Source organism: Chiloscyllium punctatum, chromosome 4, assembly GCF_047496795.1.
Source record: "Chiloscyllium punctatum isolate Juve2018m chromosome 4, sChiPun1.3, whole genome shotgun sequence".
In the NCBI taxonomy this organism is placed as follows: domain Eukaryota; kingdom Metazoa; phylum Chordata; class Chondrichthyes; order Orectolobiformes; family Hemiscylliidae; genus Chiloscyllium; species Chiloscyllium punctatum.
Window position 1 is genome coordinate 74,665,204 of NC_092742.1, and position 15,231 is coordinate 74,680,434.

Below are 15,231 nucleotides of genomic sequence, written 5' to 3' on the forward strand. Positions count from 1 at the left end.
TCCATGTGACACAGATGGAGAGTGGCTATTAGGAGCCAGGCACTGGGCCTTAGGGATCTGAGGTGCTGCATTATAGCCTACGGCAGTTTTGGAAAGCTGTGCCTGGGGAGAGGAATATTCTATGCCTAAAAAAAAGAGGCTGGCATCAGAAGTATGTGTGCATATTAGAAAATAAGATGAGGAAGAAGGAAAATGAACTAATAAAAATAAACGTGTTAGGATTTAGTATTTGTCGAAATTGTTAGCTGGATCAACCTTTATCTCAAATAACCCCTTTGTAATAGGCCATCAATTTAATAGAATGGAAAATATATCAGATCCTACATTAGTGGGGTCTTTTTAGCTGTGTGGTAAATGTAACATATTGACAATTTACTGAATTTTTTTGAAACAATAATTTTTTTTCTATAAGATAATATCACAGTCTTGGCATGGGTTAAAATTTATCAAAGTATTGTTACATAAAATACTTCCCAATCTGCCTGGAACAGCCAGTACCTGAACCTCTAATTACTAAGCTCTCTTTCCATCCTGCTGTGCTGCATGCCCTCTGTGTTAACATAGAATTTTTGAAAGATTTATTTTTAAGTGACCAGATATTCAGCAGGGCATGGCCTACTGGGCTGGAGTTCTGCATAACAGCTGCACTTGCTTTTGTTGCATGCAACATTTACGAACTGCGTGGGTTTTCCTACGTTAAAGAGGAGACAGTGACCCATACCACCTTCTTTACACTCAAAGGAGCACTAAGAAATCACTCCTTACAGGCTTACCTCAGGCTTCCCTGGCCAAAACAACCTCCCTCTCCTTGCAACCCAACCCCACCGCCCACCCCCCACCCCCCCTCCACCCCCACCACCAACCCCTCCTCCTCCACCATCAACCCCTCCTCCTCCACTGCCACCCCAGGCAAAAGCAGAGAGAGAGAGAGAGAGAGAAAGGGATTTTATGTTCCTTTCTCCTCAACTTTTCAGGCGGTATAAGCAGCATTTAGCACATTCAACCCCCAAATGGCTCCAAATGCTCTGAGCTGCAGGGGCTCATCTTTTGTTAGGCTCCCTCTATTTACTCAGGATTTACACAGGGCTCTCCAGTGAAGAGACCACATGTTACTGACAGAAAGCGGCTTCATTCACAACACATCATACAACAGGGCTGTAGCCATTGCTGTTTCATGCTTAGGCAGGATTAAGACTCCAGTAACACTGAGCCTAAAGACTCTTGCTAAATGGTAAACAAAATGTACTGGCTACTACTTAAACCAAATTAGGCAAATATAGATCATAATATAAACATGTAAGGGATAAAAAAAATTAACATCTTACACCTGTCTTTAAGCTTCACCTTCAGTTTCCAATGAAGCAATGCAGCACACCTCACCTACTTATTTATGCAAATTTCTTTCTGACGGTCTTCTCACCACTTATTTATATCTAGGGTCATAAATGTGGCCTCAATGACTCATGAACGTGCTACATTAGAGCTGTCCTTGAAATACAGCAAATGTTCTCACTTGTCCAGCAAAGAAAACTAGACACGTTCCAGATATGCCTAACATTACAGTCCAGTCTAAGCTTGTTGACTTCCACAGATAATACCTTTGGCTACACTTCCTCCCCGCCCACATGCTATAAGAACTCTAGTCTCATAGTTTCTCCATTTTGTTGCATTGTTGTGTTGATGTCACCTTCCATGCAAATGCTGCTAATATGTCCTCCCTTTTTCACAGCCAAGTATTCTGCTCCATGACAAGGTCGTCAACTATCAGGTAGGCTCGAAACGTTGTACATGCATGAAACACAGAGTCCTTAAAAATAAGCTTTCCTAAAGGCACAGTATGTATACTAAATCCCTCTTCTTTCTGAAAGAAAGTTTAACTATACAGATTAAAAACTGAATCTATGAGACACTAACTTCTAAGTAATTTGCTTATAAGTCCAGATCTCATTATCTCTGAAGATGCTGTGGATTTCCACAGTTATCAGTGATGTTGCCTGTCATTTCTTTTTGTGTTGTCAAGCTAATTTCCTTTGGATTGTTGTCGCAGTCCCAAAAGTTGCTTATCCTGACGTACTATGGTTAAGTTTCATTCCAGATGAGCTCCTAAATTATTTTTGTTCCTGTTTCGAGTGGTTCGAACATTAGTGGCATTTACTTGTTTTGTCACCTAAGCACTTGAAGATTACTTTGAAGTTTTTGTGTTCATACCCTGGATTTAAAACTTTAGCCTTCAATTAGTCCAGTACATTTCCTCCTTCACAACATGCTGCAGTACCTATCAGGCCTCTCAACTACTGTTTCCTTTACATTTTCCTTTGCTGCTGTAGTGCTTGCTGATTCCACCTGTCGTCCCAGTACCTTTTTTGGTTTCCCCTGTGTTCTGTTTGACTTATTTCACCAGGGTGGCATAGAGTCACCCTGAAAAGACTGCATCATGAGTAATTTATAGTCCCTTGTAGTACTTTGCACCTCCACCTGCATTTGCAGGTCTGCCATTTTCTCCGGAATTACTTTGAACTCAAACCAATGTTTTTGTAGAGGCTCCTGCAGAGTCTGATCTGTTCTATATGTGAGTTGCTCTTGATCTGCCTGTAAATCAGCAGTCCTTTCATTGGATTGATGATCCACAGCTTGTTCTCTCGACTTCATTTCTTTATCTCCTAGCTCTCCATTCATCTTTGTGAGCTGCATGCAGGTATCCCTTTAAGCACTCATCTTCTAAGAGATGGACTGGATTTATCATGAGCTAGTAGCTAAGCTTTTTCCTCTTGAACTTTCATTTTGCTCTCCACAGCAAAGAGCTAAGACCTTAGTTCCACTAATTCAGAACAAAGTGAAGTACACCATTCTTCTGTCATATTCAGTTCTGCAAGTGTTGCTTGAATAGTCTGCTGCACTTTCTTTTGTGTCTCAGATATTTGACTGATTCCATGGTTTGTGACTGGTCTAAGGTCACGACATGCTGGTGTACTTGTTGGACGTAGTGACTATAATGTGGAATGTGAATCTGTGACATCCAGGTGATTGATTCTAATTGCATTTCAGCAATATTAATCCTGTGAATGGAATTGGTGAACCCAAGTATGCTGGAAATATTATTATTTATGGGGTGCACACCATGGCTTCCACATTGGTACATGCCTTTTTTTAAGAATTCTGGGATTGCATATTGGCACTGGACTCTTTTTGACAATCTTTGACAATAATATATAATAGATGTAATGAGGTCAGAAACTGAGAGGCCCTACCTGGACCCAATAACCTGGTCAGTGATGCCCAAATTAGGTTCCACCAGGACCACTCAGCTCCAGAACTTATTACAGCCTTGGTTTAAATATGGCCAAAACAGCTGAATTCCAGAGATCAAGTGAGAGTGGCAGCCTTGACCTCAAGGCTGCATTCGACCAAGTGCGGCATCAAGGAACCCTAGCAAAACTGGAATCAATGGGCATTAGGTGGCAAACTCCCTAGTAGTTGGGGTCATACCTCGCAAAAATGGTCATGATAGTTAGAGATCAGTCATCTCAACTCCAGGACATCTCTGCAGGAGTTCCTCAGAGTAGTGTCCCAGGCCCAGACACCTTCAGCTGCTTCATCAGTGACCTTCCGTCCATCATGAAGTCAGAAATGGGACACTTGGTCATGGTTGCATCATGTTCAGCACCATTTGTGACTCCTCAGGTACTGAAGAAGACCATGTGCAAATGCAACAAGATCTGGAAATTATCCAGGCTTGGGGTGACATATGGCAAATAATATTTACACTACAAAATGCCAGGAAATCACCATTTCCAATAAGAGAAAATCTAATCCCTTGATATTCAATGGAGTTACCATCACTGAATCGCCCATGATCAATATTGTGGCAGGTTACCATTGATCAAAAACTCAACTGGATTTACCACATAAACACAGTCGTTCCAAGAGCAGATCAGCAGCTACAGTGAGTAACACATCCCTGACTCCTCAAAGCCTGTCCACATCTACAAGGCATAAGTTAGGAATACAGTAGAGAGTGTGGTGCTGGAAAAGCACAGCATCCAAGGAGCAGGAGAGTTGATGTTTCGGGCAAAAGCCCTTCATCAGGAATGTGATGGAACACACCCCACTTACCTGGATGGTACAGATCCAACATCATTCAAGAATCTGACACTATTCAGGACAAAGCAGCCCACTTGATTGGCACCATATCCACAAACATTTGCTCCCTCCCCCATTGATGCTCAGGAGCAACAGTGTGTTCCATCTACAAGACGCACTTCAGAAATTCACCAGAGATCCTTAGACAGTACCTTCCAAACCCACAACCACTTCAATCTAGAAGGACAGAGCAACAGATTCATGGAAACACTGCCCCCTGCAAATTCCTCTCCAAGCCACACACCATCCTGACTTTGAAATATATTATCATTCCTTCACTGTCACAGGGTCAAAATACCCTCCCTAAGGGTATTGTGGTTCAACCAAGAGCATGTGAGTTGTAGCGGTTTAAGAAGGCAGCTCACCACCGCCTTCTCAAGGGCAACTAGGGATGGGCTATAAATGCTGGCCCTGCCAGGGATGCCCATGAGTTAATTTTAAAAAAAGACAGTAGTTTTCTAAGGGCAGATAATTTTAATTTTGAAATACTTAGGATGTTGTGATGACACTGATGTGTTTCATAACACTGACACTGTGAAGCATGTGTTCTTTGTCTTGCCATGTACATTGTCAGATTATGGTTTATGATCACTTGCTGGGAGAATCCACTGGCAGTATACCAGATTGTTCCTATCATGGCCTGCAAGTACTCCTTAAGTATGGCTGATGTGGGTCAGTATGCAGTTCTTCGTAACTATGATTGTGTCATTTATTCTGTTTGTACTTGGGCCTCTAAGCTTTTGTTGAATTGTAAGGATTGCTTCATATTTGCATTGATCCTTCACTTATTCTTTCTAATATTTCTTGTTTGTCTCGCAAGTATTTTTGGAAAGCTTGCGTGGCAATGGATTTGATTACCAACTCAACAATTCTGTTTGCCAGCTCCTATTTTGAAAATCACAGACCGAGCTCTTGTCTCTACATTAGCTCACCAAGTAGTCTATGAATTCTTTATGCTTCTGTCTAAATTAAATTAATTCTCATCAATGAATATGGAAGGTTAAAATGACTCTAAACTGGTCTTCAAATATGATCTATCTCTTTTGGGGATGCAGGCTTTCCCCAGGTTATAAACGCGTGACTTAAAGCCTATTATTTTAAAAAGTTGAGTTACATACAATGGTTCGTACTAATGAACGTGCGGACTACTTAGTGCGACACTCAAAACATTATTATTTATTATTATATTTAAGATGTTTTAGGTAAAATATATATTATATACTAAGACAAACATTTGACTAATTGACGCTAGATGTGAATCTTACGTAACCGACTTACATATAAATTTGACTCACAAACAGACTTAAAAACGGAACTCGTTTGTAACCTGGGGACTTCCTGTATTTTAGCTCTTTAGCTGTTAGCCCAAACATGTTAAGCGTGTATGGATCTTTATTCCTAATTGCTAAATCAATGTTAATGGCTGCACCAGATACAGCCAAATCTAAAACCCATAACTCTGAAAACTGTGTAAACATTTTGAATTCTGTTAGGAGGTCTGCTGTGTCCCAAATTATATGAGGGAACTTTGTGGGCATTCTGACAATATGCTTTTGCACTTCCCTTGCTTGCTATTGATTTTACACACACTCTGATCACTTGTCTTTCTCAACTCAGTTGAACTGACCTCTCAATAGAGGTGTGTTTGCTAATCAGCAGGCTTATTTTAAATACGCTCTGATGCTATAAAGAACAAAGACCTCAAAGGTTCTCTCCTGCACTTAAGCATGGTTTAAGACTGTTGACCATGTGTTTCACCTGTAGATTAACTTGCTCGTTCACTTTGCAAGCATGATAGGCCACATCAATTGTATGGTTTCTACCACTATTCACCAAGACATGCTAATAATAATGATATCATAATCAGTTACTGGTGTGGGATTGATTAATTCTGTGGATTAGTTTATTTAAAATAGTAAAATGTTTTACAAGTTATGAAACCAACTAATTTCTGTGACAAACTCAACACAGACTAACTGCCAGGCCGTTTCACAACATTGTTTACACAACCGAGACCTTAAAAATGAACTCTCTTAGTGGCAAGGTACACCCACAACAGGTGAAACAGAGGTATCATATTCTGATTTGAGTATATTTTTCTTGCTGCTCATAATATAACGTCCTTTACAGGGAAGACCAAATGCAGACTGGGTGACCACTTTACAGAACTCTTTTGTTCAGCCTGCAAATACGACCCTGACCACTTGTCATTTTAATTCTGTGCCCCACTCTGATTCTGACCTCTCTATTCATGGTCTCTTACACCATTCCAGTGCAGCTTCATAAAAAGAGCACCACATTTTTTTTTAATCAATTGAGTATTGTGCACACTTCAAGACTCAACGTTAAGTTCAACAATTCATGGTCATTACTTTTGGACCCATTTCTTCCTGACAGGAGCTGATAGTGATGATTCTGTCCTTCCCATTTACACCTTTCTAGATCCTTTCTTTTAATCCTACATTTGTCTCATTGTCATCTCTTTTTGTTACTTTATCTCTGGTCCACTGACCTTATGATATCCTTCCTTTTTTGTTTTCCCTTCCTTCCTTCTTTCCCAGCTTCTGTACCTACTTTAAATGTGTTCACTAACTCTTTGCAGATCATCAACCTGGAACATTAAGTTTTCTTTCTTTTTCCATACATGCTGCCTTATCTATTGGTTATTTCTACTGTTTTCTGGTTCTATTTCCAGACTCTACAGTATTTTATTTTGTATCATATTTGCCTGTTCAGTTGTTAAATATCTTTCCATACTCAATACCTATACAACACATTTGTATTTCAGTTCTGAATACAGGTATTTTAAAGTTGCTTTTTCCATTCAATTTTACAATGTAATTGCGTTAATGGTAGTCTACATAGAAGTAGTTAAGTGCTTAACAGTGAGAAGTTAAATGTGGAACATTTGGTAAATGCCATTGCAATCATTATAAGAAAGAAGACATGCTTTTTTATTGGAAAGAATATGTTCATTCGTAAAACATGAAGATAAAATATGCTTCTATCTTCAAATATAAAATGATAACTAACACTCAATGGGATTATGGTCATTTACTAACAACATTTGGGCCACTTGTTACGCTACCTTACTTCATCAACTTTCTAATATCTGTGTGCCTTCAAGTCAGGAATGTGATGGATTACTGTCCATTTTTCTTGGTGGGTACAGCTCCCATAACATTTAAGAAGCTCAAATCATTCAGGCCAAAGCAGCCCTTCTAACACCTTTAACATTCACTCCCTCCACTACCGATGATGAATAGCAGCAATATGTGCCATATATTAGATGAACTGCAGTAACTCACCAAGCCTCCTTTGACAGCAGCTTCCAAACCTGTGACCTGTACCCCCTAGAAGAACAAGAGCAGCAGATACATGAGAATATCACCACCTGCAAGATCCCTTCCAAACCACACACCTACCTTACTTGGAACTGTATCCTCATTCATTCATTATCACTGGGTCAAAATCCTGGACTTTCTCTCCAACAGAACTGTGAGTGCATCTACACTGGACTTCAGTGGTTCAAGAAGATAGCTCATCATGACCTTCTCAATGGTAATTAGACTTGTCAGCAATATTCACATCCCATGAATAAATACAACAATGTCATAAATAGAAACAACATTTACAAATGAAAATCGGGAAAATCAAAGTCATTATCTTCAGTCTTGTTACTGTCTCCATCTTACTCTCTGGCCACTTCACACTGAACCTGAGCAAACAAAATCTCGTCATATTTGACATAGAACTGGGGTTCAACCTTCAACACATCACCTCAGCAACACTGACCAGGTCCATCTGTGACTTGAAGAAGCTGCTGTCAACCTTTAGTTTGTTATAATCTTAAATCTTAAGCTTTAGTCTTCTTGACAAACACATTTAAAATATTCAAAAACTAATTATTTCATCATCTGTTTATTTCTATTAGGATATGCATATATAGTTTTTGGACAGAGGAAAAGGAGTAGGTTATTCAGCCCCTTACATCTGTTTCATAATTCAATAATTCATGGCTGATTTGTATCTTAATTCAATTTTGTCTTCGTTCCATCTTCCTTAATAAATACTCTTACCCAACCAAACCAATCTATCAATTGCAGTTTCTAAACTTTCAACTGACCTACCTCACCAACATTTTGTTAAGTCCCCTTGTTCTAGGCTGCGAGTTTACTAGTCTGTGCTGACTTGTCTGGAAAGGACAGGATATTGTCTAGTTGTGATGTCATATTTTTCTACTTACACGAAAAAAATGTTTTGGTTCGTATAATGCATTCTTGCAATGTTAAACTTTAAGTGGACAGTTTAATTCAGAATCCCAACTTTATTTCAAAGCCAACTTTAACTCAGGGTGGGCAATGTTTGGTACGGGGAAAATCGCCAGTAAAGAATTCAGCCCAAGTTTTTATTGTGCTGCCCCAACTTAATCCTGTAGTGCCCCAATCTGGCCTGCAAGCAGGACTAGTGATGACAGTAGTGTTCCTGAGGCTAGCAGGGGTTGGAAGGACTGATTTCTGGCATGAGGATCTAGGGTTAGGCGGTCCCACTCCAGCTCCATCTGCCCCACAAAGAAACCACGGAAAAAGATGCCTTTAACTACTAACCTTGGCCTTCTGCAGCCTCTCTCCAGAATGCCACCAAAGCCCTTGAATCAGGTTGGTCCCTTATGTGGGTCACCGTCATTTCAAGTTAAACATGTTGCGGTACTGATGCCATCATCAGTCTGTGTCTTTCATATTTTTATTAAGATCATGTCTACCATCTGTGGCATGTGACATGGTGCTGGAATCCTGAATTAATAGAAGGAGATGGTTGGGGGAGTAATTACAAGTGCACTGTAGGAATGTAACGGCTTCTGATATTGCTGTTACCGTAACTATACCTCATACTTTAACCACTTTAACCTGCCCTACTCACACCAAGTGGTGGAATCATTCGAGTCAGACTCTGGATTTCTGGGTTGCAATTATCGTGAACCTGGTACCAAGTTCTCAGTATGAGCATTGAGTCAGTTCTTCTGAAGCACAAGATGGAATAGTTCCAGAAGTCATTTTATAATGTTGTGACATGTTTCAGTGTTATAATCAGTGTTATAATCTGACTAACCAGATTGACTTAAATGGTGAGTCCTTCAACTTTTGACACTGTCTGAAATGGAATATTGCAACTATTCATTCGTACAACACACAAATACACAGTGCCTGAAGTCAGGACATTCAATGTGTATATATGGCTGGATAGCTATGGTTCTCTGAGATATGGGGAAGGCAATAGTTGGTGGCACAAGTGAAGCACTTCATTAATTTTGCAATTACAGCTAGGGTGAAATGGAAGCATTTAACTATGTCTAATCCTCGGTCACAGGAGTTTAAAAACAAATCTACATTGCCACATGTATAAGTGATTTAATGCCATTTACACTGGTTTCTGTGTTTAGTGCGATAGGTTTTCTTCGCTTTGTGATGACCATTACAAAGTAACTGGGCTGATAATACTGCATACACATTGTGTCAGCTCAAAATTACAGGGGAGGAGTTTCTCCACAATAATAGCCCCTGATGTTTAAAATTCTCTTTACTCTCTTTGACGTAGATCAGTACCTAATAGAGGCCTCAGTCCAAAACAGGGATTTTTGCAGTTTGTGATTCTTTAACAACTCCACCCCATTCCATTCTGAGAGAAGAGTGAACAATCCTGCCAATTCTACAGAAATTACACTAATTGGCCCCAGAGGTTATCTAGGTGCTGTGTCTCAAAGACACCATTGTTTCTTCAGCCTTCAGCTGGAACTGCAATATTCTGAGTCTGGCCAACGGCCCTTAAAAGCAGGTACTCTCCTGAGTAGATACTTGTGGCATCTGATATTGGTTTTGTCACTTGATACTCTGCTTTAGTTCATAACCCACTTAGATCTTCATTTCTCTAGTGTTTTCTTTAAATATGGCTGATTCTAGGTGTTACTCCCCTAATTAGTCAAAGCGAGCCTAAGGAAGGAAATCTGGGTCATGTTAAATTAATTGAAATGAGCATGAAAATTAGCAAAGCAAAATGCATCGATTTTCTGGAAAGCACTCTTGGTTTCTGCAAGCCACAAAAAAAAAGAGCATTCTGAGAAATCTTATAAAGAAACACATTGTCAGCTCAAATTGGTCTCTATCTACTGGGCCAGTGATGAATCAGCATGCAGTTTTAACCGTAACAGGCCAGTTAAATGCCAATCAGTTCTGCAAATTATGAAGTACAGTTTTGTTTTTAAAATGGTTAATAATCGGTCCTCTCCCAGGCTTCTGTGAGCAAGTTATCACTTCCAAATGACTGAAATCGCTCTAGAGTAGATTTATAGGGCACTGGTGTAAGTAGATATGAAGGCTTATTAATCGTGTAATTTCCTTGAAGAAATAAGGGATTAAAGTGGAGAAATAATAAATTAAGGTTTTACAAATCAACAAGTCAACCATCAGATCCCAGCCTCTCTCAGCATATTCTCATCGGTCCCTGCCATGAAGTTTTCAAAAATGTCCTGAAGGCAGGGAACAAAGCGAGCAGAACTGATTACAGCTATGTTCACTGCCTTGCTGTCTAAACTCTGTTTGGCTTCCTAATGAGCTCACTAAAAACCTAATTCATCTCCCATAACCCCCTCAACCCGCCTTGAAATTCACCATTATGGAAATTACAGATGAAACGTTTACAGACTGTGTTCAAATTACTGTTTCTTTAACAGGCAGGTCCCTGACCCTAGAAATGTACAATAGAGGTTTGTCCGGCTTGAAACCAATCAGTCCTGAGCCCAGTGGAAAAGAAGTGGAAGAAGGTTAAGACTTTTTCTCATGACACTGATGAGTGTAGCATTCAATCTTTCCCCTGTATGGAATGGTGGAATTTTGTGGAAATCATACAGATTTGATAATTTATCAGATAAAACTGGTGAATGATGAAAGGTTAAAACTGCTCGCAGTGATGATAAACAGATTGAAACAGACTAATGCAAATTCCCAAACCATTCATGAGGAGACTCCCTCAGTTCCTCATTACTTGAAGCCAAAATGATCCTTGCAGCACCTAAGCTGTAACTGAAAGATTACAGAATTGATGGCTCCTTGGTTTAAAATGCAGCTGTTTTATTCTGCTTTAGTAATTAATTCTTTTTCCAATACAGTATTGATTAAGCGTAGACCCTGATAAAGTTCAAACTGAGAAGTATCTCCAGTGGCTTCCCCAGTTGCTCGAGAGAGTCAATGAAAACTTCCTCCCATTCCACCTGCCTCCTTAGAGTACTGATCGAGTGAACAGCGCAGTTTTTTTCTCATAAATTAGTCAGGCTGTGTGGAGCTGTGTTAGCTGATCACTGCTTTTGTCTCTTTGCTTTGCCTCCTTGCTTTTCTGTATCACTGTCCTTTGTGCTGTCAGATACAAAGTCAGTGTGCAGCTGCTCCTGCAAGTCAGAACCAACATGAAGAATGCTTCATACAAACTACATTTTACTTTTTTTACAGCCACATTCCCCCCTCTCCCGCTAACCCCCGCTCAACTCACAGCTCAACAGCCTTGCTCTGGAATTGGTGCTCAAGTATGTAAGTGCACTTACAACACCAGGAAAGAGGTACCTTGTACAGGTCCCTCATCCATCAGCAACACCACCCCACCCTGCCACACCCAGCCTTAGGAACGAACACTTCATGCCCTATTTCTTATTGTGTCCTGCTTTTAACTTTTTTTTAGGAAGAATGGCTTTATGCTTTCTGCATTCCATATCACCATTTCAAGACAACATCAAACAGCAGGGCAAGTATGCAACACTCTCTGACAGCCAACTATTTTCTCTTAATGTTCCCAGTCTGTGTCAAAGGACATCGCCCATAAGGGTTCACAAAAGTATTACTCCCAGCAGCTATAAGAAAATAACCTTGAACATGGTTGGTAATGACTTAAGTAATGTTCGGTAGGAATGTAAATTCCCTAAAGATCAGGAACTATTTAGCCCAAATGTGTGCATGTTTTAAACTTGTATATACTTTTATAACAATAACTATGAAAGCACTGCGCATTTGGCTTCAAGGGAAGAACATTTCAGACCAAAAAGCAGGTGCCCAAATTTGCAATAATCCTCGTCACGTGGTTCACCTTTCACCCTAGCCATCTTCTGAACTTTAACCTTTCAGTTAAAGAACACTCAATTTATACAGACATGGCTAACTTTCAAGTAATCTCAAAACTAGGTACAAAGACATATCTTGTATTTCTTTGCAAGAATTGTGCTTGATTTATTTAACATGTAGTTGTTTGAGAATTTTAGTGGTTTCCTCCTATATATTTTTCAATCTCCTCTAGGCCATAAAGAGTAGTTAAATTCCCCCACCTCCAGAACATTCTTTTCAGGTCAAAAGTTCAACATTCACAGATGTCTCCAGCAGGCACCCAATTGTCTACAGACTGTACCCCAGGATACAAGCAACTACTCTTTATCAATGGAATATACTCCCCACGGACATTGCTTCAAATGTTCTGATCTAAACATGTAAAATCACAAAATGTCTTTTACAATTAATATTCTACAATCCTTACTCCATTTCTAAAAGGACAGTTGAACTTACTCTAATTATTGTAATCATCTAAACTTAACCAGGTGTAAGTGTTTAAGAGCTTAATCTGTACATTTTGCTGTCAGTTAATCATTTAGTCAGAGAGACAAGTATTTCCATTTTTGATTCCCAGTTTGGTTTTCTTTTGGAAATTTGTATGTGTTAAGCTTTTGAAAAAGTTAAGCTCTGACCTTTGTAAAAGTAAACCAAACTCGACAGGATTTGTGATTCTTTTATACCTTTTCAACATCAAATAGTTAACCACAAAGACTGAATAATTGGAATTTTGCCTCTGTGCATCATGAATAAAGAGAAAATTCCAGTCATAGTTCTTCTGTGTGTTTTGTAGAGTAGAATATTTCATAGTTTCTATAACCAAAAGGCAAGCATTCGGTACTCATAAATGTTGTGCAGCCATTAATTATGTCTTTCAAACATCTTTTGTTAGAATTTGCAGAGATTAGCATGCCACTGTTTTGTGGTTGAAATAAGATAGTGTGGGTGTTTTCTTTAATATATAAAGAAGATTAATTTATCAATTGAACCTCAATAATCTGAAATGTAACACTGTCAACATTAACCTTTATTATTTTGTTGTTATCTATTAAACTTTTGCAAAATCTGGATCTCGCTAACATCACAAATATTCTGAACATGTTAAAATATTATTCACTTTTTCAAAACACTATTACTACACTGTTAGAAAAAAGTTTAATTGAAAATACTTTAAAATTATGAGGCACTGATTTATTGATAGTTTCTTAATGTGCACCTAATACTGGAGGGTTACTTCACATAGGAAATAGATGGTTTTCAGTTAGTCAGAATTGAAAATTTTGCATTAAGTTAGCCATTATTAATAAACATGCTTATGCCAATATGAATTGATTTTCATAGTTAAGCTTTAAAAGACTGTCCATGTAATGATATATCAATGGTATTTCAACTTGTGGCTTAATTGGTGCTAACAGAGAATAGGAATTTGCAGCAAGTAATGGTTACCCAATAATTTTACTAAATTATTTTTTTAAATTAATTTCAACAAAAAAGTTCTTTAGGCATCAAGTATATAGTTTTAATTTCCTTTCACTGCAACTGTACCACATTTCACTTTTCATACAAAGAAACACAAAACCAAGTGGTTCACTTGATAAAACAAAGAGTGCACATTTTTTTCCAGGCAGCGTAAACTGTGTTAAAATATTTACACAATCACAAAATGATGCAGTGCAGAAGAAAGCCATTCTGCCCCTTGTACCTGTTATTGCTGATTCTTTGGATAGAGATGCCAATCAGTCCCAAACTGCTGCTCTTCCCCATAGTAAGACAAATTTTCCCCTTCAAGAATTTATCCAATTTACTGATGAATTTCCCTCAAAGATTGCGGATGTGCATTCCAGATCACAACTTGATCCAAGAACAAATGTTACTTCATTTCACTTCTGATTCTTTCGTTAAACACCTTAAACGTGTGTCCCTTGTCAATCCCTTTGCCACTGGAAACAATTTATATCTATTTACTCAATCACGTCCTTCAAGGCTTGAATATCACGAACAATCGAAGAATACATAAAATTCAAATTAATGCCACATTTTTGCAGCAAGCACAGAACTTCTTTCTAAATTATTCAACTTTAACATCACCAATAGTTATACTGAATAATAAAACGTGTAGCGGGCGGCTTCTTGAAGTCTGTTCTTGTCTTATGACACAGGAAAGTCTGGGTTCATTTTCTTCACATCAAATATGTTTTGCTTTATGAACAACTAGCAATATTTTTTTAAATTGTTTCTTTGAGGTACAGATTCCTTGGTTATGACATTGCCATTCATTTATAAGTGATTACAAAGGTGGCAATTATGCAAAAAGGAAGGTTGAATCTGTGCTGTTGGCACACACTCATGTATTTGATACAGTAAACTTAAAAGTGTCTCACATAGGTTATCAATCCAAATTACATTCGGCAAAACGTTCTGGACTTGCAGTGACAAGGCCAAAGTTCTAAATTTGCAACAAAACCAAAATGTATCAGATCTCTGTAATTAAGTTTTTTTTTACAGAATGCCAATTACACTCGTATTGATCATAGTGAACAAATAGTCACTAAATATATCAATCATATTTTTTATTTAAAATAATCTACCAGTGAATATATTAAGTATGTGCTTTCAGATGAAAGCACTATCCCAAAACAAATTTTTACACAGTGCAAATTATGCTGTAACACTACAATTGGTCATTTCAACAAAGTTAATTCAGAATTCTTTCATACACTCAAGAAGAAAGTCTTTCCTTTGCATATTTGGATGTCGGACAGATGAAATGGTGGGTGTGTAATTTAGTTCCATTCAGTCTGTTGAAATACTTGCAACATATAGTCATAAAAATTACTGAACCAGAAATTGTTTGGGCATACTAACTGGACTGAAGTCAAATGTGTTTATGTTTGGCGGTGCCAGAGGATGGATCCACATCAGCTCAGCAGTGTGTTCTCTATGAGAGAGG

General features: G+C 38.6%; 1 protein-coding gene across 11 annotated transcripts in view; it reads right to left on the minus strand.

The window, feature by feature from the left end:
• Window positions 1–15,231, minus strand: part of meis2a (Meis homeobox 2a) — a 117,002-nt gene that overhangs the window by 65,966 nt on the left and 35,805 nt on the right. The gene's annotated exons all lie outside the window — the stretch shown is intronic.